The 25,735-nt window shown below is 43.8% G+C and overlaps 2 long non-coding RNA genes across 4 annotated transcripts in view; one reads left to right on the top strand and one right to left on the bottom strand.

Moving 5' to 3' along the window:
* The window catches only part of LOC148778415 (uncharacterized), a 54,184-nt gene extending 28,668 nt beyond the window's left edge, over positions 1-25,516 (top strand). Inside the window, exons 2-7 of one of the 3 annotated variants that reach the window (XR_016037085.1) lie at positions 17,981-18,867; positions 20,639-20,739; positions 24,416-24,498; positions 24,585-24,624; positions 25,022-25,107; positions 25,386-25,513. This is a non-coding gene — a long non-coding RNA (uncharacterized LOC148778415). Of the gene's footprint in view, positions 1-17,980; positions 18,868-20,638; positions 20,740-24,415; positions 24,499-24,584; positions 24,625-25,021; positions 25,108-25,385 lie in introns of all 3 variants that reach the window. The other 2 variants (XR_016037084.1, XR_016037086.1) reach the window with 2 other exon arrangements.
* On the bottom strand, positions 2,787-5,437 carry LOC148778416 (uncharacterized). Its single transcript, XR_016036529.1, has 3 exons — positions 5,057-5,437; positions 3,391-4,929; positions 2,787-3,254 (listed from the first exon to the last, which is right to left on the bottom strand). It is a non-coding gene; the product is annotated as an uncharacterized LOC148778416 (long non-coding RNA).
* Positions 25,517-25,735: the final 219 nt, after the last annotated feature.

Below are 25,735 nucleotides of genomic sequence, written 5' to 3'. Positions count from 1 at the left end.
GCAGAAAAGTGAATGGACTTCTGATAGGCTCAATAACAAGGGCAGATTCCAATCTTCTGCTGTTTGGAGGGTGACTTCATGTGTCACACCTCCTTGCCTTCCTTGACAGCAGCACCCTGGTGGCTCTGCACTACCTAGCAGAGACTGTCAGGTCAAAGGAAGGAATTCTTCCCAGGAGAACAGTACCTCCCTGAAGCTAGCAATGACTGTGGGGCTCGCTGCTGGAACTTTCTAATCCTAAACCTGCGGAGATGAGGCATTAGCAGAAATGGAGTTTGTCAAGAGCAGAAATTGGTGGCATCCTCCTTTAAAAGTGCATCATCTGATTCAAGCTCCCATCCCTAGCCCTTTGCCTCTTAGGCCGACTGCAGAGTAGCTTTCTTCATCAGCCCTCTTCTTGCAGCTGCTTGGCAGTAGGGCTCTGTATTAGTTTTTCTATTCCTGCTATAACAAATGTTTACCAAATCCAAGCCCACGCTGCTCACCACAGGATCTGTGAATAAATCAGGAGACGAGGTGTTGAGGTAAGGAATAGAGACTTTATTTGGAAAGCCAGCAGACCAAGAAGATGGCAGACTAATGCACCCCCAAAATCATATTATCAGGGTTTGCATGCCAGTTTCTTTTACAGAACAGAGAAGGGGAGGAAGCAAAGTAAAAAGGCCATTCATTTTGCCTGGCTTGGCCAGCATGGAGGTGGGGAGGAGTGTCTTAATTTCTGCTTTCCTTATAGCCATTCACAGGTGCTGCAGGCTAAGTCACTTCAGTAGTGTTGACTCTTTGCAACCCTATGGTCTGTAGCCCTCCAGGCTCCTCTGTCCATGAGCTTCTCCAGGCAAGAATACTGGAGTGGGTTGCTGTTTCCTATTCCAGGGGATCTTCCCGACCAGGGATTGAACCTGCGTCTCTTTATGCCTCCTGCATAGGCAGGCAGGTTCTTTACCACTAGCGCCACTGGGAAACCTGTGGGCAGAATCAGATTGTCTCTTTGTTCAGTGAGCTGAACGAAGCCACTTGTTTAGCATTCAGGCAGAAGGGCAGGGTTCCCAGAGTCAGGCCATTATGTATGATTATAATAAGAACAACAAAAAGCAAAGGTTTCAGTCAAAGAAGAAGACCCAACCTGGAGTCAGGTTTGGCTCTTCACTGTTACAAAATTATCTGAACTCAGTGGCTTAAAAGAACACAAATTAACTACTTACCATAGGTTAGAAGCTTGACATGGGTCTCATTAGGTTGAAATCAAACTATTCAGGGATTTGTGCCTTTCCCGGAGCTCTAGGGGAGAATCTGTTTCTTTGTCTTTTTCAGTTCCTAGAGACCACCCACGTCCCTTGGACCCCTTCCTCCATCTTCAAAGCCAGTAACAGCAGATGGAACCCTCCTCAAAGTACACGGACGCCAGGGGCTCTTAAGGGCCTATGTATCTAATTGGGTCCACAGGATGATTCAGGCGACACCCTATCTCGAGGTCAACTGATTAGCAAATTTAGCTGCATCTACAAATCTAATTCTCTTTTAGATTGTAAGGGATCTAAACAATCCATCTACAAATCTAATTCTCTTTTAGATTGTAAGGGATCTAAACAATCCATCCTAAAAGAAATCAGTCCTGGGTGTTCATTGGAAAGACTGATGTTGAAGCTGAAACTCCAATATTTTCACCACCTGATGTGAAGAGCTGACTCATTTGAAAAGACCCTGATGCTGGGAAAGATTAAGGGCAGGAGGAGAAGGGGACGACAGAGGATGAGAGGATGATGGCATCACCGACTCAATGGACATGAGTTTGGGTGAACCTCATGAGTTGGGGATGGACAGGAAGGCCTGGTGTGCTGCGGTGCATAGGGTCGAAGAGTCAGACATGACTGAGCAACTGAACTGAACTGAACATATTCACAGGTTCCAAGGACTAGGGCATGGACAGTTGCTTATCATCAAACACACTTCTTTGGGGGAACTACACAGTAAACTTAAAGTTCTGCTCCTTAATAATCCCTGAAAACAAACATATTTCATTTTCTTTTTCACTTCCTACTCCTTCCCCTCACACACAAAGTAAGTTTTTCCTCTCTTTTGGTGGTCCTAAATCCACGCATTGTCTGAAAACTTTTCACTACCCTCTGGATACTCTTACTTATACTCAGGCCATTCCATGTCTGGGTATGCATGCATGCTCAGTCATATCAGCCGTGTCTGACTCTTTGTGACCCCACGGGGTGTAGCCCACCAGGCTCTTCTGTCCATGGGATTTCCCAGGCAAGAATACTAGAGTGGGTTGCTTTGCCCTCCTCCAGGGGATCTTCCTGACCCAGGGATCGAACTCATATCTGCCTGTGTCTCCTGCATTGCAGTCAGTTTCTTTACCCACTGAGCCACCTGGGAAGCCTTTCCATGTCTGAGGTCATCTCAATCCCCTACCTATTTTCGTATACAACATGATAACTGGTTGAGAGATTCACTGAAGAATCTTTGAAGATCTTAGGGCTCTTTTTCCTTAATTGAACAGAATTCAATTTCAACAAAATTTCCTTACGTCTGAATCTGAAAATTGAAGTCTGTTTTAGAAAATATTCACATTGGTTTAAGAGCCTGTTCAGTTCAGTTCAGTTCAGTTCAGTCACTCAGTCGTGTCCGACTCTCTGTGACCCCATGAATCACAGCACGCCAGGCCTCCCTGTCCATCACCAACTCCCAGAGTTCACTCAAACTCATGTCCACAGAGTCGGTGATGCCATCCAGCCATCTCAAGTGGAATATCAAGCAGAAGCAAAGGTTCTGATTACAATAGGGATGGAGTTAGAGGGACAAGAATAGGAAGAGGGGAGTAAAGAATAGTAAGGTCAGAGCAGGGCTTAGGTGCAGGCTTTTGAAAAACTTCTAGTTGGGGTCAGGAATCTTGAGGACCTAAGTCTGCATCTCTTTTTGTGCAGAGAGGAAGCAGCCGTGCCATGCTGTGGATTCAGCGCTGGCACAGAAGTACACAGATGTCTGGTTGCGGCTGGCGGACTTCAGGGTCAGGGGGAAATGTTCCAACTCATCTCGAGAGACGTGATACCCCTCAGGGACATCTCCTTTATTAAAGGTGTCTTGGCCAGTTGAGTAATAGATCAGCCGAAGTCCAAATCCCGGATCTTGGCGATACCAGTACATTGCATAATGATTCATTTTCTGAGAACACTGTAGAATGAATTCCTTTTTGATCTCCAAGATCCTGTGCCTTGGGAACTGTGTGACTTCAGCATCCTTAAGGCCTGTGGGAGATAAAGCAGGGATGACATAAGGACAGGCTAGGGAGGGGAGCCCAATGCTACGGTCCTGAGAAGACATTTTGTCACCGGAGCCTGGGAAGCCAGTGACCATGGTTCCTCACCTGTGATCAGGACTCACCTACTCTGAGAAGCAAAAGAACAACACAGCAGAGGAGCCTGTTGCGCATGGTAGCGTCAGATGAGGAATGCTATTTGCCCCTGGGAAGAATTTAGTCTCTGAAACCAACATGTTTCATCTGCTTCCTGGCCCGAGACCACACCCTTTTCTCCCACTGCTTCAAAACGGAGTGAAAAACCTCTTAGACTTGATAGAATGTGATGATTTCACTTGTCTGTCACGGACAACTGCATTTTTGCCCACTGCCTGAGTAGCAACAGATCTATTCAAGGTTCCAGGTCTGGTCCCATGCAGATAAAAATCAACATCCCTGGGATTTGTTGCATCCAAGTAAGAAGAAGCATTGACCTGTGAAATGGCTTCCCAGTGGTCAGGGTGGTCGCCGAAGAAATCCAGGGCTGAATAAAGAGAAGAGTTTGGAGGGTTTTCTTTGCAGGCACCATTTCTGTTCCTTATGCCTCATGTAGATTTTGTTAAAATTCCATTAAATTAGAGGTAGAGGTAGGCTTCCCAGGTGGCTCAGTGGTAAAGAATCCTCCTGTCGATGCAAGAGATGCCGGAGACGTGGGTTCAGTCCCTGGGTTGGGAAGATCCCCTGGAGGAGGAAATGGCAACTCACTCCAGTATTCTTGCCTGGAAAATCCCACGGACAGAGGAGCTTGTCGGGCCACAGTCCATGGGGCCGCAAAGCGCTGGATGTGACTGAGCAACACAGAGTAGTGAAAATAATCAGTTCAGATCCTTCTATTATTTCAAGCTCAAAATCGTAGAAAGAGACCTGAAGCTGTGAGGGGAGACTGAAGTGGGGGAAGGAAAGGACTTTGAGTCGCTGTGTGTGAAGAAACGAGTCTAATGTGAGGAAGGAACCGTTGACCAGAGAGAGACAGTCTGTGGAAGAAGCCAAAGGAAAGTGCTTCCTATTTCTTAGCTAGCAAAGGCTCCCCTGCAGGTGTCTGTTAGGCAACTATGAAGTTAATATCCCACTTATCTTGAGGGACACAATTTATTCAAGTCTCACTGGGAAGTGTAGTCAGAGGCAGAGGGGACGTCAGTCCTGACTGACTGGGCCCTTCCCCAACTTGGGAAACTCTGACCCAGGGATTGCTTTCTGGCCCCTCAGGGCTGAGGTGTCTGGGAGATTTGTGGTAGCTTCTCTAGTTTGAGGTGAGGTTTAAGCAGGTGGGACTTCTTCGCTTTTGTGACTACCTTTTTGTGCAGTCTGTGGGGGCCTGTGTCGTGCTGTGCAGTCACCACTGGCGCAGAAGTAGCTCAATGTCTGTGAGGAGCTGGCGGTCTCTAGCGTCAGGGGAAAATGCTCTTTGCTGATTCTGGAGACAGTCGACCTGGAAGAGCGCTCTCCTTTCTCCGTGGTATTAACACCGTATGAATAATGGATCAGCTGCAGTTCCATTCCTGGGTCTTGCTGATACCAGTACATATTGTCATGGCCCATTGTTTGAGAACATTCTAGAGTAATCTTCTTTCCCGTCCCTATCACACGGTGTCTTGGGGTCTGGTAAACGTCAGCATCCATGAAGCCTGAGAGAAAAAGACAAAAATTGGTCACAGAGTCCAAGATGGGCCTTAATCCTGAAGCCGGAAGCAAACCTAGCACAGAGGAAAATATTACTTTTTGATTTTAGGGAATTCTTCGTCTGTGACTTACCTGCACCCAACAGGTAAAGGGCCACATAGCAGAGCAGCCTGACAGCCATGCCACAGTCAGGGCCAGGAAAGTGCCTCCCAGGTCCAGGGAAGTGGGATGGGCAATGGATGAAGTCATCAAGACTGTGATGACAATGTTGCTGCATTTCTGGGCCCCACGTCCTGTTGATACCGTTATGTATATCCCTTTACCCATCAGAAGACTGATATTTTTGTTCACTTCTCTCATCCACAACAGACTAGCTGCTTGGCTTAATCTTAAGTCTCTATTTTTACGAAACATTAAATCACACCTGTTTTACAAACTATGAAGATGAGGACACCAAAGCTCTGAAAGCTTACAATAGGAGGATGTTTGTCTAATTAGGGAGGTTAGAAAAGGAAGTGATGTTTGAGATGAGTTTGGAAGGATGAATTGGTCGAGAAGAACATTCAGGGAACAGAGTGGCTCAGTCAAACATGATGCAGGAGAGCATGTTGTGAAGATTAATTGAGGCAATACACACGAAGCATTTAAAACAGTGACTGGCCGTCACTGAGTTCTCAGAAAATATGTTGTTATTTTTGTGTGATAACCACACATTGTTCTCTGTCTCATTTCTCACTGCTTGGTGTTCAGATTTCATCCACTTTCTTAACTGAGGCTTCATGATATTAAGTTCATCTTTCTTTTAACTGCATCGTCAATTGCATCAGAACAGAAAATTGAGATTCACGGTTTTTTCCAGTACAGACTTTGGTAATGTTGGCTAAAAATTTATGGGTGCTGCTTCAGTAAACAGCTTCCAAACCACTCTACTCTCCTCTCTCCTCTCTTTTCTTCATTTAATCTCAAGAAAAAATTTTAGCTTTGATTGTGAGTCACAGAAGTTAATCCCAGGATCTTTTCCCTCTTTGTCTGTTCCCTTTACCCCAGGTCATTAGAATACACAGCTGACATTCAATAAAATTCTTGCATAGACGCTGCTGCCCTGGGGTTTTGGATTTTGACTATTATGGATTTGTTATTTGAGGATCAGGGCTTCCCAGGTGGCTTAGTGGTAAAGAATCCTCCCACCAATGCAAGAGACATGGGTTTGATCCTGGGGTGGGATGATCCCCTAGAGAAAGGAATGGCAACCCACTCTAGCATTCTTGCCTGGGAAATCCCATGGACAGAGGAGCCTGGCAGACTACAGTCCATGGGGTCGCAAGAGAATCAGAGAAAAACAACAGTTTGAGGATCATCTCTTCAGTCTTCACTTGTTGTATGTAACAACTATAGGCTCCTGCTCACTCTGGCTCTCTCATATGTCCTGAAGAAATATAACAAGTATAACTGACCAAACCCTGACCAAACCTCTTGTTCCATTAGGGGCTCCTTTAAGACAAGGGTTATCATTCAAATCATTAGTGGCATTTATCCTTTGCTTTTACCTTGAAGTTGATCTTACTTTAATAGAAAGTAGTCAGCAAGAGAAAAGTAAATGAAATTTTACTGCCACCTGCTGAAAATAAGGTGGAATTGGTGAACAGATACTTAGAGGTTTGGGAGGATTCTTTCTGATGAATTTTAAAGAAACAGGAAGGAGAGAGACTTGCGGTTGTTCCAAGTGTGAGAAGGTTTTTGGGTAAGTGATGAGTTGGTAAAAGTTCTCAGCAGTGACTGGATGTAAAATCTGTACCTCACAGTACAAGTGATTAAAGAAAGAGGGAAGAATGACAGGGGTAGAAGTTGGGGTGGGAGAAGATATGAGATAAGCTCAGGTCCTCAAGTGAAGGGATGCCTGAAGGCAGGGATGAAACATCTACCCCTTGTTTCTCAATTCAAGAGTAATTCATGCATGACTTACCTTTTTGGTATAGCTAAGGAAGTCTCTGGGGCTTCCCAGGTGGCTAAGTGGTAAAAAATCTGCCTGCCAATGCAAGAGATGTGGGTTTAATTCCTGGGTCGGGAAGATCCCCTAGAGTAGGAAATGGCAACCCACTCCAGTATTCCTGCCTGAAAAATTCCATGGACAGAGAAGCCTGGTGGGCTGCAATCCATGAGGTCCCAGAGTTGGACACAACTGAACAACTGAGTAGACCCCCAGGGAGGTCTCCGCAGCAACTGCCGAGAATTTCTAAATGTCAGCCCTTGAGGATACAGGAATCATCAGCCATAATTGTTGCCTACATCTCTATACACTTTTGGTCCAGCTTCTCCCACCTTCCACTCTTCTTTGTCTTCTTATATAATTCTGCTTAAAAGGACTGGTAGGTCAGGGGGTGCGGAGGACTTAAATATACATGCACCAGAACTCAGAAAACATACCACCTGGAAGAAAATCATGAAGAACTACTTGAGACATATTTGAGTCTATTTTCCTTCCCTGACTCCCTCCCTCCTTTTCTTCTATCTTTTCTTCATTAAGTCAAACACTGCACTCAGTCTAGGGATACATAATTGGAGGGTCATTACTCTGAAACTGAAGAATATAGAGTCTCGGGAAGAGTAGCTTTGAAATAGATAGGAGCTGAGACTTCTCTGTAGGAGTCAGGAGAGCCTCTGGATAAGCTAATCTCTGAGCTCAGAATGAAAGGATGCTCAGGAGTGAGCCCAGTGGTCAAGACGCAATCACCCATTTCAGACAAAGGAGAGAGTATGGGCAAAGGGGTGTGTGTGTGTGTGTGTGTGTGTGTGTGTGTGTGTGTGAAGTCGCTCAGCAAAGGTGTGTGTGTGTGTGTGAAGTCGCTCAGCAAAGGTGTGTGTGTATGTGTGTGTGTGTGTGTGTGTGTGTAGTCGCTCAGTAGTGTTCGACTCTTTGCAACCCCACGGACTGTAGCCTACCAGGCTCCTCCGTCCATGGGACTTTCCAGACAAGAGTACTGGAGTGAGTGCGGATTTGGAAAACTTGGCTATATTTTTAGATAGACACTCATTTATAGAGGGCTTTGTGTGCCAAGTATAGAACGACAGACTCAGTCAGGCTGGTGGGAATGTCCAAGATGGAAGAAAAACAGATAGAGGAAGAGGCTGGGGTGGCAGTGAGAAGGGCGGTGCATCTCTCCTCGGTCATAGGTGACGAGGGCCTGCATGAAATAGAAGCAACGGGGAGGAAAGGAGCAGCTGAGTCTGATAAACGTGTGTATCAGAGACTGTGACGGTCTCCTGTCTCCCACTTCAGGCACGAAGGACATTCTCCCCCATCTGTAGGAGCGCTGCTGGCTGAACACCCTCCTTGTGGATTGTCTTGGCTACAGAGGCACCTCTTCCCCCGAGGGCATGCCTTTTCTCAGGGCCACCATCCAGTGACATGGCTGCAGTGGAAATGAGCTTAAGACCTGGGCCCCTCACTGCAACTTTGGATGGTTCTAGGGCCACCCAGCTTCCCAGCCCCCTGGGGATGTAGCTTAGGCCCTTGTTGAGGCTGCAAGGGAGCCCCACTTCCCTTTCTTCCTTCCATCCATGTGGCTCATAAGTCACTTTCTAATAACTTTCCTGCACATCAATACCCCCTGCAATGTCCATTTTCCAGGAAACCAAATCTATGACAATGTGCCATATAGAAGTAATAGATCTATCAAGCAATGGAATGTGAGGGCTAATGGAAAAGAGGCGCTCAGAGGCACTGCTCCAATCACTGACACAGAAATACCATACAGGGCCAGAATGGATGCAGGTCGAGATGGAAAGGCAGCCAATTCAGCAACAAATTACTTGACTTTGAATTGTGGAGCATCCAGATGGAAGTGGCTGGTAGAAGGTTGGATTTACCAGTTAGGAACTTATGAAAGAAACTGTCGTGATCATGGATGGAAAGGTTCAGTGTTAGTCACCCAGTCGTGTCCAACTCTTTGAGACCTTAAGGACTGTAGCCCACCAGGCTCCTCTGTCCATGGAATTCTCCAGGCAAGAATACTGGAGTGGGTAGCCATTCCTTTCTCCAAGGCATCTTCCTGTCCCAGGAATTGAACCTGGGTCTTCTGCATTGCAGGCAGATTCTTTACCCCAGCACCACCAGGGAAGCCCATGGGAAGGTTAAGGATGAATATTTATACTGAGGAAAAAAGAGGGCAGAAGAAAAGTCTAGGAAAATCTGCTACTAAAAATGTTCAGTAGACGAACAGTTACAGTTTATGAAATAAAGATAAATTATTATTACAGATGAGACTGCTGAAGAAGTGTGCATAGAAAAGCTGGGAACAAAAGTCCACAGAAAACTGATTTCTTTTTTAAAGGGATAGCAGATGAGATAGAACTCATAAAGGAGAATGAAACAAAGAACTGTGATTTTTCCCCCAATTAGGACAGGTAGAAAATAAAAGAAACTGAGCTCTTTGTGTCTGAATTGTTATCAGGTCCTGTGGATTCTTCTGTGGAAATAACTGAGGTATATGAGTTAATAATCCAAAGCCCTTAAGGAAGGCTTCGACCTGATTCTCAGGCAGACTTTTGCATCATACTTAGCAGCCTTTGATTAAGCACTTTTGTGTCTAGAGTTCACTGGCTCCAAGTAGGTTCCTCCCCACAGGGCAGTCAGGGTTTTTTCCGAAGTCCTGAGAGAAAGGGCAGTCTCCAAGCTCCTAGCTTTGGCTCCGTGCTGGACAGCAGGCAAGTATTTTGGAATTCAGTAAATCCAGAAAATGAAGCGAGTCTATTTGCTCCTGCAGGTTAAGATTGATCTCAGCAGAGGTCCATGTGTCAGGCAGTAGGTGAAAGATAACTTTTATAGATCACTTTCTCCAGTGACTTTAACTTCATCTTCTGAGTCAGATTTAATGGTGATTAAATTTACTTAGAATGAAGTTTTAGAAAACAAGTTAGTCAGTTTGTTCTTGGTATAAAGGCAAGCAACTGCAGACCTAAAGAGTAGGCTTGGAAGGAATGGGATGAGAAAGGGCTGGCAGGGTAAAGGGGCTGCCAGGTTTAACAGAGTGGATGAGGATATTGCAAGGCAGGTGGAGACAGATACCAAAGGACCATTAAAAGCCACAATGTGGATAAGCTAATAAGAAATGCCTTTATTAAAAATCATGATGGTGTTCCAAACACTCAGGTTCATTCTCCAAGGAGGACAGTATTGGGCTGGCCACTACCACTAGAAAAAAAATAAGCGTTTCAGTAGGCAGGGGAGGTAGGATCAGTCTAGTCCGTGGTTTAGGAATCACCCCATGGCCTGGGGACACTGACCCAAGGTGGCCCTAAGTTCAGACTGAGGCTCACACAGTATAGAAACAATCTCTAAGGAACCTACACCCCACATCGAGGAAGTCTGTGTGCCCTTCCAAGCAAACACAGCGGTCTTTCTGTGTAGAGAGCAGGTGGCCAGGAAGCACTGTGCAAATACTGCTGGCACAGAAGTAAATGGCCGTCTGGTTGGGGGTAGCAGGCTCTAGGTAGAGGGAGAATTTTGCCTTCTCCTTACGAGAGACACTGTACCCATCAGAGACATCTCCTTTGTTAATGTCATTGATATCGTAGGAGAAGTAGATCAGCCGGAGCCCCCGTCCTGGATCTTGTCGATACCAGTACATAGACTCATGGCCCTTAGTCTGAGAGCATTCCAGAAGAGTGCTCTTTCCTGTGTTTGCGATCCTATTTCTTGGGGTCTGGGTAACACCGGTATCCATGGAGCCTGTGAGGAAACCAGAGAGAAACTAGAGACAAAGCCTAGGAAGGGACCCCTTGCCACAATCTCAAGGGAGACACTTCAGCCACAACCGGGGAAATTTAAGGCAAGGGTGTCCCATGTTTCCCAAACTCACCTGTTCCCAAGAGACAAAAGACCATACAGCAGAGAAGCATGGAGCCCATGGTGGGGATAGGCAGGATGAAGATGGTCTCAGTTTTGAGTGTTGGGGGAACAGGGCATGGAAATAGGAAATTGTAAGGATTCTATCAGCAATGTCATTGCCCCTCCCAACTTGGCAAGTCTCAGAGAAAGATGCAGCCACACCCTTTCCCATCACATCCCCCAAGGGCCTAACCTTCTTCACTCCCTTACTTCTTAGGTGGTGCTTTGGCTTGTTGTATATCATATCAGCAGGTGCTGAAATTTTTACTCCTTCCTCTTCTCTGCCATCTATCAGAGAGCAGTGTCTCTCCTCAGACCTTATCTATTTCAGTCATTCAAGGAAGCTTCACCCTCCCAGTTGGCTAGGCAACAGACAACATTCAGAATCCTCTCAAACAAAAGGAGTCTAGTCTCACTGGAAGTTTGTGTGACTTTTCTATTTTTCTGCATTTATTTTTTTCTAACTCGGGTCTAGATAAGTTTTGCAACTTGAATATATGCACTGTGAAGTTTGAGAATTCTTTTAAAAGAAGGGCAACATGATAACTTTGTTTTAAATTGCCGCAGTTCTTTAAATGGCTGATGCTTTTCTGGTCAATGTTTTCAAGGTGCTGAAAGTATTACTGAAAGTATTGGCGGATGGCGTCTTTTAATTTCATGGCTGCAATCAGCATCTGCAGTGATTTTGGAGCCTGAAAAAAATAAAGTCTGACACTGTTTCCACTGTTTTTCCATCTATTTCCCATGAAGTGATGGGACCAGTTGCCATGATCTTTGTTTTCTGAATGTTCAGCTTCAAGCCAACCTTTTCACTCTCCTCTTTCACTTTCATACTTTGGCCACCTCATGCGACGAGTTGGCTCACTGGAAAAGACTCTGATGCTAGGAAAGGTTGGGGGCAGGAGGAGAAGGGGACAACAGAGGATGAGATGGCTGGATGGCATTACCGACTCTGTGGACATGGGTTTGAGTGTACTCCGGGAGTTGGTGATGGACAGGGAGGCCTGGTGTGCTGTGATTCATGGGCTCGTGGAGAGTCGGACACGACTGAGCGACTGAACTGAACTGAATTGAACTGATTGGCGGATGGCAGGGAGATAGTCTCTTTATATAGGCATAGATTTCAAAGAGATATTAACATCTTCACTCATATTTTGAATAACTGTAAATGGGTCCTTCAAGAGAGAGAATTTTGGCATAACATAAATTGTTCCTGATTTTAGGAGGCAAGGGCTCAGTATTTCAAGGCAACATACTACAGATAATACCATAAGCTACGATGATCTGAAGCCCTTTGTGACATAATAAGCAAATGGTGTTTGCTGTTTGAGTTTGTCCTGGCTCCACCCAATCTGTGGATAATCATGGCATCCCACAACAGTCAACCCCGCTTCATCGCACATTGGGCAAGCCTTCTTTCTAATGATTTTTCTTTTGATTATGAAAGTTTCTAACATATGCCAAGCAGATGGAATCATATAATGAACTCCCATGTCCCCACATCTGCTGTTTTTCAGCTGCTCATCATGCCTCATTCTTTACGACCCCATGGACTGCAGCACGCCAGGCTTCCCTGTCCTTCACTGTCTCCCAGAGCCTGCTCACACTCATGTCCATTGAGTAAGTGATGCCATCCAACCATCTCATCCTCTGTCGTCCCCTTCTCCTTCTGCCCTCAATCTTTCCCAGCATCAGGGTCTTTTCCAATGAGTCAGCTCTTTGCATTAGGTGGCCAAAGTATTGGAGCTTCAGCTTCAGCATCAGTCCTTCCAATGAATATTCAGGGTTGATTTCCCTTAGGACTGATTGGTTTGATCTCCTTGCAGTCCAAGGAACTCTCAAGAGTCTTCAATACCACAGTTCAAAAGCATCAACTCTTCAGTGCTCAACTTTCTTTATAGTCCAACTCTCACATCCATATGTGACTACTGGAAAAGCCATAGCTTTGACTATACAGGCCTTTGTTGGCATAGTAATGTCTCTGCTTTTTAATACACTGTCTAGATTTATCATAACTTTTCTTCCAAGGAGCAAGCATCTTTTAATTTCATCCCCACATTACCTGGCTTCAATAATTACCAACTCATGGGGACTTTCCTGTGGTCCAGTGGTTGAGTCTGCCTTGCAAATGCATAGATCAAGGATTCAATCCCTGGTCTGGGAACTAAGATCCCACATTCTGTGGAGCAGCTAAACCCATGCACCACAGCTAGAGAGTCCTTATGCCAATAAAGATCCTAAGACTTGATGCAGCTAAATAGAAAGACTGGGGAAAAAAGTTTTTAAATTAGCATAAAAATAATAATAATTGCCAGCTCATGGCCTCTCTCATTTATTCCCCACTTGCTTCTCTCTCTCCTTTGTTATTTTGCACAGTTCCTGGTTTATTTAGGAGCACCCAACCACATTTCCCAGCTGGTGCACCATTCCATGTGACACACCCCAGTGTTATCTTCCTTCTCTCTCTTTCTGGTAGAGAGGTCTCCATTAATCATGCCAACAGAAAAGTGGATTCATTCCAGTAAATTGCTTATCCTAGTGTTCAATTAACACAAACAGGGTAATTATAATAAAGATGATCACTTCTGGTTTGTCCTTAATGGGAAAAATATAATTGCCCTAATTTGCAATTCTTAAGTTTAATGTTTTGCTGCCCCCTGCTGTAGGCAGTGATTTGACCAGAATAGAGATTTAGGAGGTGAATGGCTATGGTTTTTCCCGTGGTCATGTATGGATGTGAGAGTTGGACTGTGAAGAAGGCTGATCGCAGAAGAATTGATGCTTTTGAACTGTGGTGTTGGAGAAGACTCTTGAGAGTCCCTTGTACCGCAAGGAGATCCAACCAGTCCATTCTAAAGGAGATCAATCCTGGGTGTTCATTGGAAGGACTGATGCTAAAGCTGAAACTGCAATACTTTGGCCACCTCATGCGACGAGTTGACTCACTGGAAAAGACTCTGATGCTGGGAAAGGTTGGGGGCGGGAGGAGAAGGGGACGACAGAGAATGCGATGCCTGGATGGCATCACCGATTTGATGGACATGAGTTTGAGTGTACTCCAGGAGTTGGTGATGGACAGGGAGGCCTGGTGTGCTGTGATTCATGGGGTCGCGGAGAGTCAGACACGACTGAGTGACTGAACTGAACTGAACTGATAACCTGCTATCAGACTTCCTAGGTGGCACTAGTGGTAAAGAATCTGCCAATTCAAGAGACAAGGGTTCAATCCCTGGGTCAGGAAGATCCCCTGGAGGAGAGCATGACAACCAGTATTTTTGCCTAGAGAATCCCATAGACAGAGGAGCCTGGAAGGCTGCAGTCCCTAGGGTTGCAAAGAGTTGGACATGACTGAAGCAACTTAGCAACAAAAGCAAAAATAACGTATTGTTGGGAGTCACATCAGTTGAGAGAACAGGGGACCCGGGTCCAACAGAGTCCTACAGGAGAAGTTTGGCGTTACCCATGACAGAGGTGAGGCAGAATCTATGTCTGAGGAGGAGGGAGTTACAATGATCAGAAGAATGAATGGGAGAGGCATACATTGGACGGGAAAGGAACTGAAAAAGACACTCTTATTTCCGGGCAACCAGGAGGATCCTTGGTGGCATGGACCAATAGCTCCCCTACTCCGGGTGGCTCGTGTGACTCTCAGATCTTATTTATAACCCACTTTTCCTCTGACTTATCTGCAGAGCTCTCAGAGCATGGACCTGTCATTCTCACCCATGTACCATGCTCTTTGCCAGCTGTGCGCTGTGTGTCCATAAATGTGATCCTACAGATGCTGAAAACACTCTTCACTTGTAATTACTCATCTGTATAACAAGCATCCTCTGGTAAAAAGGATGCCAAAGGAGAAAGGGTTTTTTACTACTGGTTCCTGCTTTCTGTCATAAGATATTTTTGCCTACCTTCAACTCACAAAGGTGTTTTCTTAAGCTTTCTTCTAGAAGATTTGGAGCTTTAGCCTTCACACTTAGGCCTCTGATCCATCTGAAATTTGTTTTTGTTTATGGTATGCTGCTGCTGCTGCTGAGTTGCTTCAGTCGTGTCCAACTCTGTGCGACAGCATAGATAGCAGCCCACCAGGCTCCCCCATCCCTGGGATTCTCCAGGCAAGAACACTGGAGTGGATTGCCATTTCCTGCTCCAATGCATGAAAGTGAAAAGTGAAAGTGGTCGCTCAGTTGTGTCTGACTCTTCACAATCCCATGGACTGCAGCCCACCAGGTTCCTCTGCCCATGGGGTTTTCCAGGCAAGAACACTGGAGTGGGGTGCCATTGCCTTCTCCTGTTTATGCTATGAGGTATCAGTAAAGTTCATTTCTTTCCATGTGCTCATCCATTTCAGTTCAGTTCAGTTACTCAGTCATGTCCGATTCTTTGTGACCCCAAGGACTGTAGCACACCAGGCTACCCTGTCCATAATCAACTCCCAGAGCCTGCTCAAACTCATGTCCATTGAGTAAGTGATGCCATCCAACCATCTCATCCTCTGTCGTCCCCTTCTCCTCCTGCCTTCAATCTTTCCCAACATCAGGGTCTTTTCCAATGAGTCAGCTCTTTGCATGAGGTGGCCAAAGTATTGGAGTTTCAGCTTCAGCATCAGTCCTTCCAATGAATATTCAAGACCGATTTTCTTTAGGATGGACTAGTTGGATCTCCTTGCAGTCCAAGGGACTCTCAAGAGTCTTCTCCAACACCACAGTTCAAAAGCATCAATTCTTTGGTGTTCAGCTTTCTTTATAGTCCAACTCTCACATCCACACATGACTACTGGAAAAACCATAGCTTTGACTAGATGGACCTTTGTCAGCAAAGTATTGTCTCTGCTTTTTAATATGCTGTCTAGGTTGGTCATTGCTTTATTCCAAGAAGTAAGCATCTTTTAATTTCATGGCTGCAGTCACCATCTGCTCTGATTTTGGAGCCCAAGAAAATACAGTTTGTCACTATTCCCATTGTTTCCCCATCTATTTACCATGAAATGATGGGACCAGATGCCATGATCTTCATTTTTTGACTGTTGAGTTTTAAGCCAGCTTTATCACTCTCTTCTTTTACTTTCATCAAGAGGCTCTTCAGTTCCTCTTCACTTTCTGCCATAAGGGTGGTGTCATCTGCATATCTGAGGTTATTGATATTTCTCCTGGCAATCTTGATTCCAGTTCAGTTCAGTTCAGTCACTCAGTCGTGTCCGACTCTCCGCGACCCCATGAATCACAGCACGCCAGGCCTCCCTGTCCATCACCAACTCCCGGAGTTCACTCAAACTCATGTCCACAGAGTCGGTGATGCCATCCAGCCATCTCATTCTCTGTCGTCCCCTTCTCCTCCCACCCCCAACCTTTCCCAGCATCAGAGTCTTTTCTAGTGAGTCAACTTGTCGCATGAGGTGGCCAAAGTATTGCAGCTTCAGCTTTAGCATCAGTCCTTCCAATGAACGCCCAGGATCGATCTCCCTTAGAATGGACTGGTTGGATCTCTTTGCGGTACAAGGGACTCTCAAGAGTCTTCTCCAACACCACAGTTCAAAAGCATCAATTCTTCGGCGATCAGCTTTCTTCATAGTCCAACTCTCACATCCATGCATGACCACGGGAAAAACCATAGCCTTGACTAGACGGACCTTTGTTGGCAAAGTAATGTCTCTGCTTTTTAATATATTATCAAGGTTGGTCATAACTTTCCTTCCAAGGAGTAAGCGTCTTTTAATTTCATGGCTGCAATCATGCTTTATCCAACCTGGCATTTAGGCTCATCCATTTACCTCAACATTATTTGTTGAGTAAATTGCTACCTGAATGCACTGAAATTTTCAATCCATAAGCAAGGATTATCTTTCCATTTTAAAATTTTCTTTAGTTTCCCTTTGTGATGGAACATCATTTGCTAAATTTATTTCTGTTGTTGATACTATCATATATGGAATTGTTTCCTGAAGTTTATTTTTCAATTGTTTGCAACTAGTGTAAAGACACTTGATTTTTTTATATTGATTTTGTATCTTGTGATCTTTTGAAATTTGCTAATTCTATCTGTGGTTCATTGATTCTTATATAAACAATCAGTGAAACTGAAAGCATGAAAGTGTTGGTTGCTCAATCATCCACTTCTTTGCAACCCTGCAGACTGACTGTAGCCTGCCAGGCTCCTTTGTCCATGAAATTCTCCAGGCAAGAATACTGGAGTGGGTTGCCATTCCCTTCTCCAGGGGATCTTCCCAACCCTGGGACTGAACCCGGGTCTCCAGATTCTTTATCGTCTGAGCCACAAGTAACCCTCTATAAATAATCATGTAATCTGAAAATAGTGACAATTTCACATCTTCCTTTACAATATTTAGGATTTCTTTTTCATATTTGTTTGGCCCTATGACACTGGTTAAGACCTCCAGTATAATGTTGAAGAAAAGTAAGTAAGTTTATCAGGTCCTACAGTGATTTATGGAGGTAGGGCAATTAAGTAACAATTATCCATTTTGACCTGAAGTCAAATTCCCAAGTTATCTTTATTATAATTGTAGAATCTTTATACTGCTTATTGCATTTTTTTTAAAAGTTCTTGATTCTTGCTGTCAAACGGACATCATTATGTGAAAGTGTTAGTTGCTCAGCCAATTCTTTGTGACCCCATGGACTGCAGCCCACCAGGCTCCCCTGTCCATGAATTCTCCAGGCAAGAATTCCATGCCCTTCTCCAGGTGATCTTCCTGACTCAGGACTGAACCTGGATTTCCGGGACTGCAGGCAGATTCTTCACCGTGTGAGCCACAAGTAACCCTCTGGCTAGTCTCTTGATGAAACTGGATAACATAATTCATTTTTTAAGTGTTTCAAAGCATTTTTTCACAAATATTTTTTTCCAGATTTACATGAAAATTTTGTCTATGTATTTTCTCTTTTCCTATTAAATTGTTGGTTTTTTCTTTTCTTAAATTCTTACCTTCACCCTCATAGTCAACACTGATGGTTTCTAAATATCACTTAAAATTTGTTTTCCTAAATTTATTTCTCAGAAATTTGCTTTAAGTTATCTAAAGAAGAAGTGCACTTCAAACAGCATATTACCCTCTCCTGTTTTTCATTTAAAATCCATAATGTGCCATAAGTACGCATATTCTTTGAAATATATTTTTCATGGCTCCTTTCAGTCCTTTCTTTTTCCAGAGACTGAAACTCCATGGAATTTAACCAAATTTCTCAGTTGTGTTAAGCCTCAGTGAACGAGGGTTGTTCTGGAAGCACTGGTGGAATTAAAATGGATCAGCTGGCCTATCAAGAGTCTGATGAAATTGGTGATTTCACTGGATGGGATTTGACTCTGAAAAAGATAATATGAGGACAGATAAGAAAGATGTGTGTATTTCTGCTGCCCCTTGGAGTAGAATTCAGTTAGAATTAGAAAAATGGAGGGGGAGAAATTAGTCTGAATGAAGTTTACTCCAGGGCGCAAAAAGCATAGCCGAATGGACTGAAGCATTTTCTCCGAATTTCCAAATGAATGGGTAATTATTGATGAGCGATGGGCAGTGTTGGATGCAGCAGTGGTTGGGCGCTTTTCTGTGCCACACAAAGACAAGAGTGATGGTGGAAGAGACCGCAGTCTAGATGTGCGGGGGACCTGAGACTGGGAGAAAACAAGGCGGGCGTCCGGGAACAGCTAAGCTGCCCAAGAAGAGAGTCCACCTCTTCCCCACACTCAGCGGTTCTTTGAAGCCTGGGATGCGGATGAAGCCATACAGGGAGGCGGTATTTCACCGTTTAAAGGAGAAAAGGGACTAGAATGTAGTATATCTCAGCACTGTCTGTCCATCACTCCTTCGTTTCTGCTAAGCACCCCTTAGCCTTGTATGCAATTGCATTGTGCTTAAGCTAGCTTCAGTTAACTTCTGTTACTTCCTTCCAATGTAATAAATTACCAGTTTCCTGACTTGGGTCCATGGTGAGTTTGCGCATGAAGAGGAAGTAACTCGTCAGTGCCGTGGATTGACTGCTGGCACAAAAATACACTGTCGAGTCTCTTGCCTCAGAGGACTGGATTTCCAGGCTTCAAGGTGAGTTTGGGGAACATGTAACTGAGAATTGCTTCTTGGACCAACCTGATTTGATCAAGGACTTGTTCTTTCTGAAAAGAAATAAAAAACTCCAGCTCTTTTTTCTAGATCTGTTGATACTGATTAAAAAAATCGATGTCCTTTGAATACACTCCATCCTTGCTTTCTGTCCTTTGCTTTGAACAAGTGTCCTAGAGTCTGGATGACTCTGACATCAGTAGAACCTGTAGAGAAACTATAGACAAAATCCAAGAGGGACCCTGACAAGGAGAACACTTGGTTGAGGGAGTTGGCAAGCCCAGAGCAGGACTTTTTGTCTGTGCTCAGGACTCACCTGGTCCCAGGAGACAAAGAGCTTCACAGCAGAGAAGCTGTGGCCCATGGTCACACCGAAGAAGCACAAGGGTAAGGTTCTAAAATATCCATCAGCAACCTTCGAGTGATGTGATCACTTCGTAGACTCATAATCGTCATGTTACTGGGCAGAACATTTCATGGTATCAGAAGAAAAGCTTGTATCCTAGTTCAGAAAATATAACTAGTTTATATTTCATTCAATTAAAGTTTGCATTTGTTAAAATGTTTATTTTTAAGCTATTTTATATTTATTTTTACTAACAGAAATAATACTAGTTGTGGTGCAAGGGATTTGGTGCTCTGTGGTATATGGTATTTTTCCAGACCAGGGATCAAACCTGTGTCCCCTGCATTGGCAGGCAGATTATTAACCACTGGACCACCAAGGAAGCCCCTCACGTTCTATCTTAATTCCCTCTTTTTTTTTCTCAAACATTCCATGCCTTGATCAATCCCCATACACTTCATTCCTGTCTTCTTTTATCTCCTAAAGGAACTAGAATGCCACAATATTTATTTCCAATGGGGTCGCGGAGAGTAGGACACGACTGAGCGACTGAACTGAACTGAACTGAACTGAAAATCTGTATTTTGGGTGGACTTTTCTGGTGCCATAGTTTAATCCTTTATAGGCTGAATTCTGCAGAACCTATATCGCTAACCCAGCTCTATTGACGTCTGTATATACAACGGCCTACTTCCAATTTTTATCTCATTATCCAATAAGCAATTCAAATGCTACTATCTCAAATGGGAATTGCTACTGATAACATGGTCCCATTTTGTCTGACATTGCAGCTTTGTAAAGAACCAAAATCATATGGGGAAGAGGCAGGTGCGAGGGGGGTTCAAGAAAGGGAACACATGTACACCCAGGGCGGATTCATGTCAATATATGGCAAAACCAACCAATGTATTAATGTAAGGTAATTTGCCTCCAATAAAATAAATTAAAAAAAAAAAGAACCAAAGTCATACAAAGACCATTAAAAAATTGTATTGATCGTCTGTCTGCTAATGACAACTGAATATTTTTCTTGTTTCCCTCTTTTGAGCAACAACCTATCATACACTTCTACACTTACATCCATGAAACCAGAAACTCATCTTGTTAAGAAACTCCATCCCATCAATCTCTCAAAATTATTCTACTGGATAAAAATTGTATCTGTTGATTAACTTCTGTAATTTTTTCAAAGTTTGACTCATTAATATGAATGTACTACTCACAATCAGATCCATCTCATGAAGCTCAAATGCTCTTAGCTTTCTCTAATCCAACTAGACAGAACTGGCATGTCTTCCTCAGAGCTCCTATGGGATTTCTGATTATAGTATTGCTATTATAATATTATATGCTATATGATTTTACAGATTATTATATTCAAATACATTATAATTATTTCCTTACTAGGCTGTCAGCTCCTTAGAGAAAAGATCTGTCTTCTGCTAAGCTTTGTACCCTGTGTATTTGGAAAAATAGCGGGACACAGGAAAATGTCAAGAAAACTATTGGTAAGCGTACAAGGAGTCATGAAAAGACAAAGGAAAAAAGTGTATCCTCTGGGTCTGTTCTGATGAGTCCCTGATTAGGAATTCAGAGGGTGAAGGGAAAGGATGCTTCACAAGTTTTTTGATGGAGGCTGTGTCGGGGGCTGTAGGGCTGGAGTGGGTTTGTGCACAGGCGGGATGTGGCGGCGCTCCGCTGTGGTGCTACCGGAGAAGAGGCACACGGCTGTTTGGCTGGTGTGAGCCGACTTCACAGTGAGAGGAAACAGCTCCTTCTTCTCTCGAGAGACACTGTAGCCTTCAGATAGGTCTCCTCTCTGAATATCCTTTTCAATCGCAGAGTAATAAATCAGCTTCAGACCCTGCCCTGGGTCCTGCCAGTATCAGTACATGGCATTGTAGCCCAGGTTCTGTTTACACTCCAGGGTCACATCCTGGCCAGTCTCAGCAAGCAGGAATCTTATCTGGTAGATTTCAGCATCGTGGGTCCTGTAGGATAAAGATACAAAGGCTGGTGATGACTCCTAGAAGGGAGCCAGACACTACTGTGAGATGAGGGTGCCGGAGTGGGTGGGGGTCTGCTCATCCAGGACCAGACTTTGCTGACTGGATGTTGGGCTCACCTGCTCCCAGGAGACAAAGGGCCAAGTAGACGGCCCAGCTCCCCATGGCAAGGACTGGGTCTTTGTAAAACCCCAAACAAAGTATAGGGAGGCCAAGGGCAAAGGCTGGAACCTAGAGCTCCCCCTGGCTCAATATGCAGAATTTGTCACTGCTGTCAAGTGACTGTTGCAGCTGAGTTCGCACATGGAGACACTGAGAAAGATCAAGACATTTGCAGTTTCCCTTCCGCCTAACAGAGCTCTTTATATCCCTTCTAAACGGACAAATGCCAAGTGGTGAGGAGACTGAATCTCCCATTTCCTGGTCAGAGTCACAAACACACTGTGCCTGTGCATTCACCGTGATGAAAACTAGGAAAGGGAAATAACTACCATGTTCAGAGTCTATTGCCTATCAATGACTCGATTTCCCACTAATACTGTTAGTGGGGAACTCCAAACACAAGAAGAGGTTCCTAGGTTTTGCTATAAAATAAAGCCAGTTCTCTCTGTCCTCTGTATTTATTACAAGTAATTGATATATTTACCTCAGCCAATGCTGAAGCTCAGACACTTTGGCCAACTGATGCAAAGAACTGATTCATTAGAAAAGACCTTGACATTGGAAAAGACTGAAGGCGGGAGGAGAAGGGGATGACAGAGGATGAGATGGTTGGATGGCATCAGTGACTCAGTGGATTTTGAGCAAGATACAGGAGTTGGTGATGGAGAGGGAAGCCTGGTGTGCTGCAGTCTGTGGGGTCACAAAGAGACGGACGCGACTTAGAGACCCAACAACAACAGCAAATTGATACAGTAGAGATGAAGCAGAGCTGAGTTTGGTAATTTTAGCAAAAAGCAAAGGGCCCTAAACCCACCCCCACCCCCATGTCAGTGGATTAGAGCAAGGGCTTGGGAGACAGCCTGGGCTTGAACTCTGGCCCTGCCAACTAGCAGCTACATCACTGGGCAAGTCTCTTATCCTCCCCTTGATTTTCTCACCTGTAAAATGGATATAATGAGCATCTGCTTGAAAAGTTGTTCTAAATATTATATAAAGAATCTAGAACAGTTCTTAACACAGAATAAGCACCGTATTTGTGTTCGCTATTATTATTTTCTGGACTTTTTATTTCATTAAGAGGATTTAGGAAGCTAATACTACATCCAGGAAATTCAGATATTTACTGACATGGGATTGTGCAAGCTCCCAAACATATCATTTCCCAGCACTGAGCTGAAATTTATGCAATAAGTTTACATTCGTTGCATAAAATCATTTATTCCAGAATCTTAGATAAATGATAATGTGGTCATAGATTATTTCTTATCAAATATTGTTATTTTGGTAGATAAATGTTTATTTTTATATCTGGGGTCATCTGTGATAAAAGACAATTTTATGGTGAAACTTGGTTGGAACTGGTGGTTCAGACACTGTCGCTGCCACTTTCTGGAAGAAAGGTACATGTGTGAGTGTGTGTGTGTGAGAGAGAGAGAGAGAGAGATACAAAGGGAAAGGAAATGAAGTATGATTTAGAATGCAAACGATGAGAAAGTGCAGCCCTGGGGTAGAACTCTGAGAAAGAATGCTGGCTGAGAGTTCACTTCCAAACATTGGGTCCAGGCTTGAGGTTGAAAAGCACATCTGTGAAGCTGAGGATCTCATTCTTCACACATGAACACTTTTGGGGATTTGTTAAATCCTAGGCACTGCTTCTGAGAATAATGTTTTAAACTCATAAAGTAGGATATACAGTATTACAAAAGACACCAATTATTCTGAAATGCAGGATAAATGCAAATGTTATCAAGATATTTTCAAGGAAATTTATGCTATATATACAACTTCAAAATTCATTTAATAAAACATATCCTGGGGGACTTCCCTGGTGGTCCAGCGGTTAAGAATCTGCCTTCCAATGCAGGGGACATGGGTTTGATCCCTAGTCTGGGAACTAAGGTCCCACCTGCCATGGGGCAACCAAGCTTGTGTGCCACAACACAGAGAAAACTGTGAGCCCAACAAACAATCTCTGATGCTGAAAGCAGACACAATGCGGCCAAATAAATAAGTAAATGTTGAAAAAATACATATATATTCTGAAATATATCTGAAAACTGGCAAGATTTCCAAGCAGGGAGTGAGAAGAGTAATGATATTTACCCTATGTAATGGGATATGAAAATATCTGAAAATTTCATATCAACTGTATTACACATCAGGTGTTATAATAGACAAAAAATGTATGCAAATACTCTGTGATTTCCATTATTGACTTTGTCACAGGTCCTACTAACACTGCTCTGGTTTATTCACTATGTCTATCATGAACTAAAAGCTGTATTTTAGTTAGACATTAGTAAAAATAAAGATTCATTTTCCCACTCAGATTCATGGATTCCTGAATTCTATCCTTGGACCCCTTGGAGATCCATGGGTCCCAGGTTAAAAATTTCTGCTTTAGAAGAGAATATTATTAATGATAAAATACATGGACAAGAAGTATTAGGAAGTTCATGTATTCTGAGAAATATTTTATCTACAGTGCAAGTTCAGATTTGTTAAAGGGGTTTGGTTAAAAAATAGAACACTTTTAGACTGATTGACAGACCTAAATTATGACAAGAACAGGACTTACTAAGATTGTGTTCTAGTCCTGGAAATATGATTCTTACAGACATGAGGTGATACCTCATGTCAGGTGTGGCTGCTGGTGAACACGAATCTTCACTTCTGGAGAAGGTGTTTTTATATAATATGCTAAAGTTGAGATATCAGTTGAGAATTGGAAAGACTAAAATGAAGTGGGCTAATGTGAAGTCTTGGCAGAAACTATTTTAATCAATAAACTCCTTCTGAGTATTAAAAGATACACTTATAATATATTTTAAAAAATAAATTTAGGAAAAACAGGAAAAAATCAACAAAATATATGTAAGATGTGTTGGATAAAAAATACAGAGCAACACTGAGAGAATTTAAAGACCTCAATAAAGCAGCATGTGGGGACATTTGGAAAGGGGGAAATATTCTGTATCCTGAGTATCATGCTTGTTATTGTTGTTTAATTTCTAAGTCGTGTTCAATGAAGAGTGTCCAACTCTTTGGCGACCCCATGGACTGTAGCATGCCAGCCTCCTCTGCCCATGGGATTCCAAGGTAAGAATACTAGAGTGGGTTGCCTCTTCCTCTTCTAGGGGGTCTTCCCCACCCAGGGATCAAATCCTTGTCTTCTGCTTTGGCAGGCGGATTCTTTACTATTGAGTCATCAGGGAAGCCCATCAGGTAGGTCTCCCGTGTGTGTGTGTGTGTGTGTGTGTGTATAGTTCAGTCATGTCCAACTGTTTGCAACCCCGTGGACTGTAGCCCACCTGGCTCCTCTGTCCATGGGATTCTCCAGGCAAGAATACTGGAGTGGGTAGCCATTTCCTTCTCCAGGGGATGTTCCCAACCCAGGAATCGAACCCAGGTCTCCTGCATTGCAGGCAGATTCTTTACTGTTCGAATCACCAGGGAAGCCCTATCATGTAGGTTACAAGGGCCCAAAAAATTATCAAATATGTTAAAATATATACTTGAAATGGGTATATTTTATTGTGACTATGTTATACCTCAAAGTGCTTTTAAAATGTGTGTGATTGTAGCATTCAGGACGTAGGGAGTTGCTGAGTTTCTTGTTCAGTTTCTCTGACAGGAACAGCTGAGAGAAGCAGTGATGAATCCTGAGGAGTCTCTGGATCAATGAATGTGCAGAGCCAGGAGATCAGGGTACCCCTGCTGATTATCCTTATTCCTGCTGGCACAGTTTTGGGAGATGAAAAGCCCAGAGCTACATATTTTAATAAAGATTGTTAGGAACCCATCAAGGTCACATCCTGTATCTCTCCTTTGCCAGATACCCTGCAAACTGGGGAATCTGAGACCCCTTACAGCTTTCTGCCCCATCCTTGGGTTTGTGTTCCCACCAGCTGTTTTCTACCTCCCCTTCTGCTCATGCAATGTTGCTCATTTACAGATTTTTTCCATCTGCTTCATGCTCTTTCAAGGTGGGTTTCTGTTGGTTTCTACCCTCCTATGACACCACTGATTTCCTGAGCTGGGTCCACGGTGAGTTTGTGTTCTAAGAAGAGCTGACATGCTGCACTGTGGACTGGCTGCTGGCACAGAAATACAGAGCTGAGTCTGCTGCTTCGGTGGACTTGATTTCCAGGCTGCAGGGTGAGTTTTGGGGGCACTCAGCTGAAAATCGCTGTTTGAACACAGCTGTTTCTTCCATAGTGTCTTGATTCTGAAAGTAAACCAAGAACTCAAATGCTTCTTCCAGCTTCTTGCGATACCAGTAAACGTAAGCATGTCCTTTTTTGGGAACACAATCCATCTTTGCTTTCTGGTCTTT

The sequence above is a fragment of the Moschus berezovskii genome, chromosome 3, assembly GCF_049115385.1.
Source record: "Moschus berezovskii isolate FMDL1 chromosome 3, NW_MosBer_1.0, whole genome shotgun sequence".
Taxonomy (NCBI): Eukaryota; Metazoa; Chordata; class Mammalia; order Artiodactyla; family Moschidae; genus Moschus; species Moschus berezovskii.
Note: the sequence above shows the minus strand (reverse complement) of the source record. Positions and strands in the feature narration are given on the sequence as shown.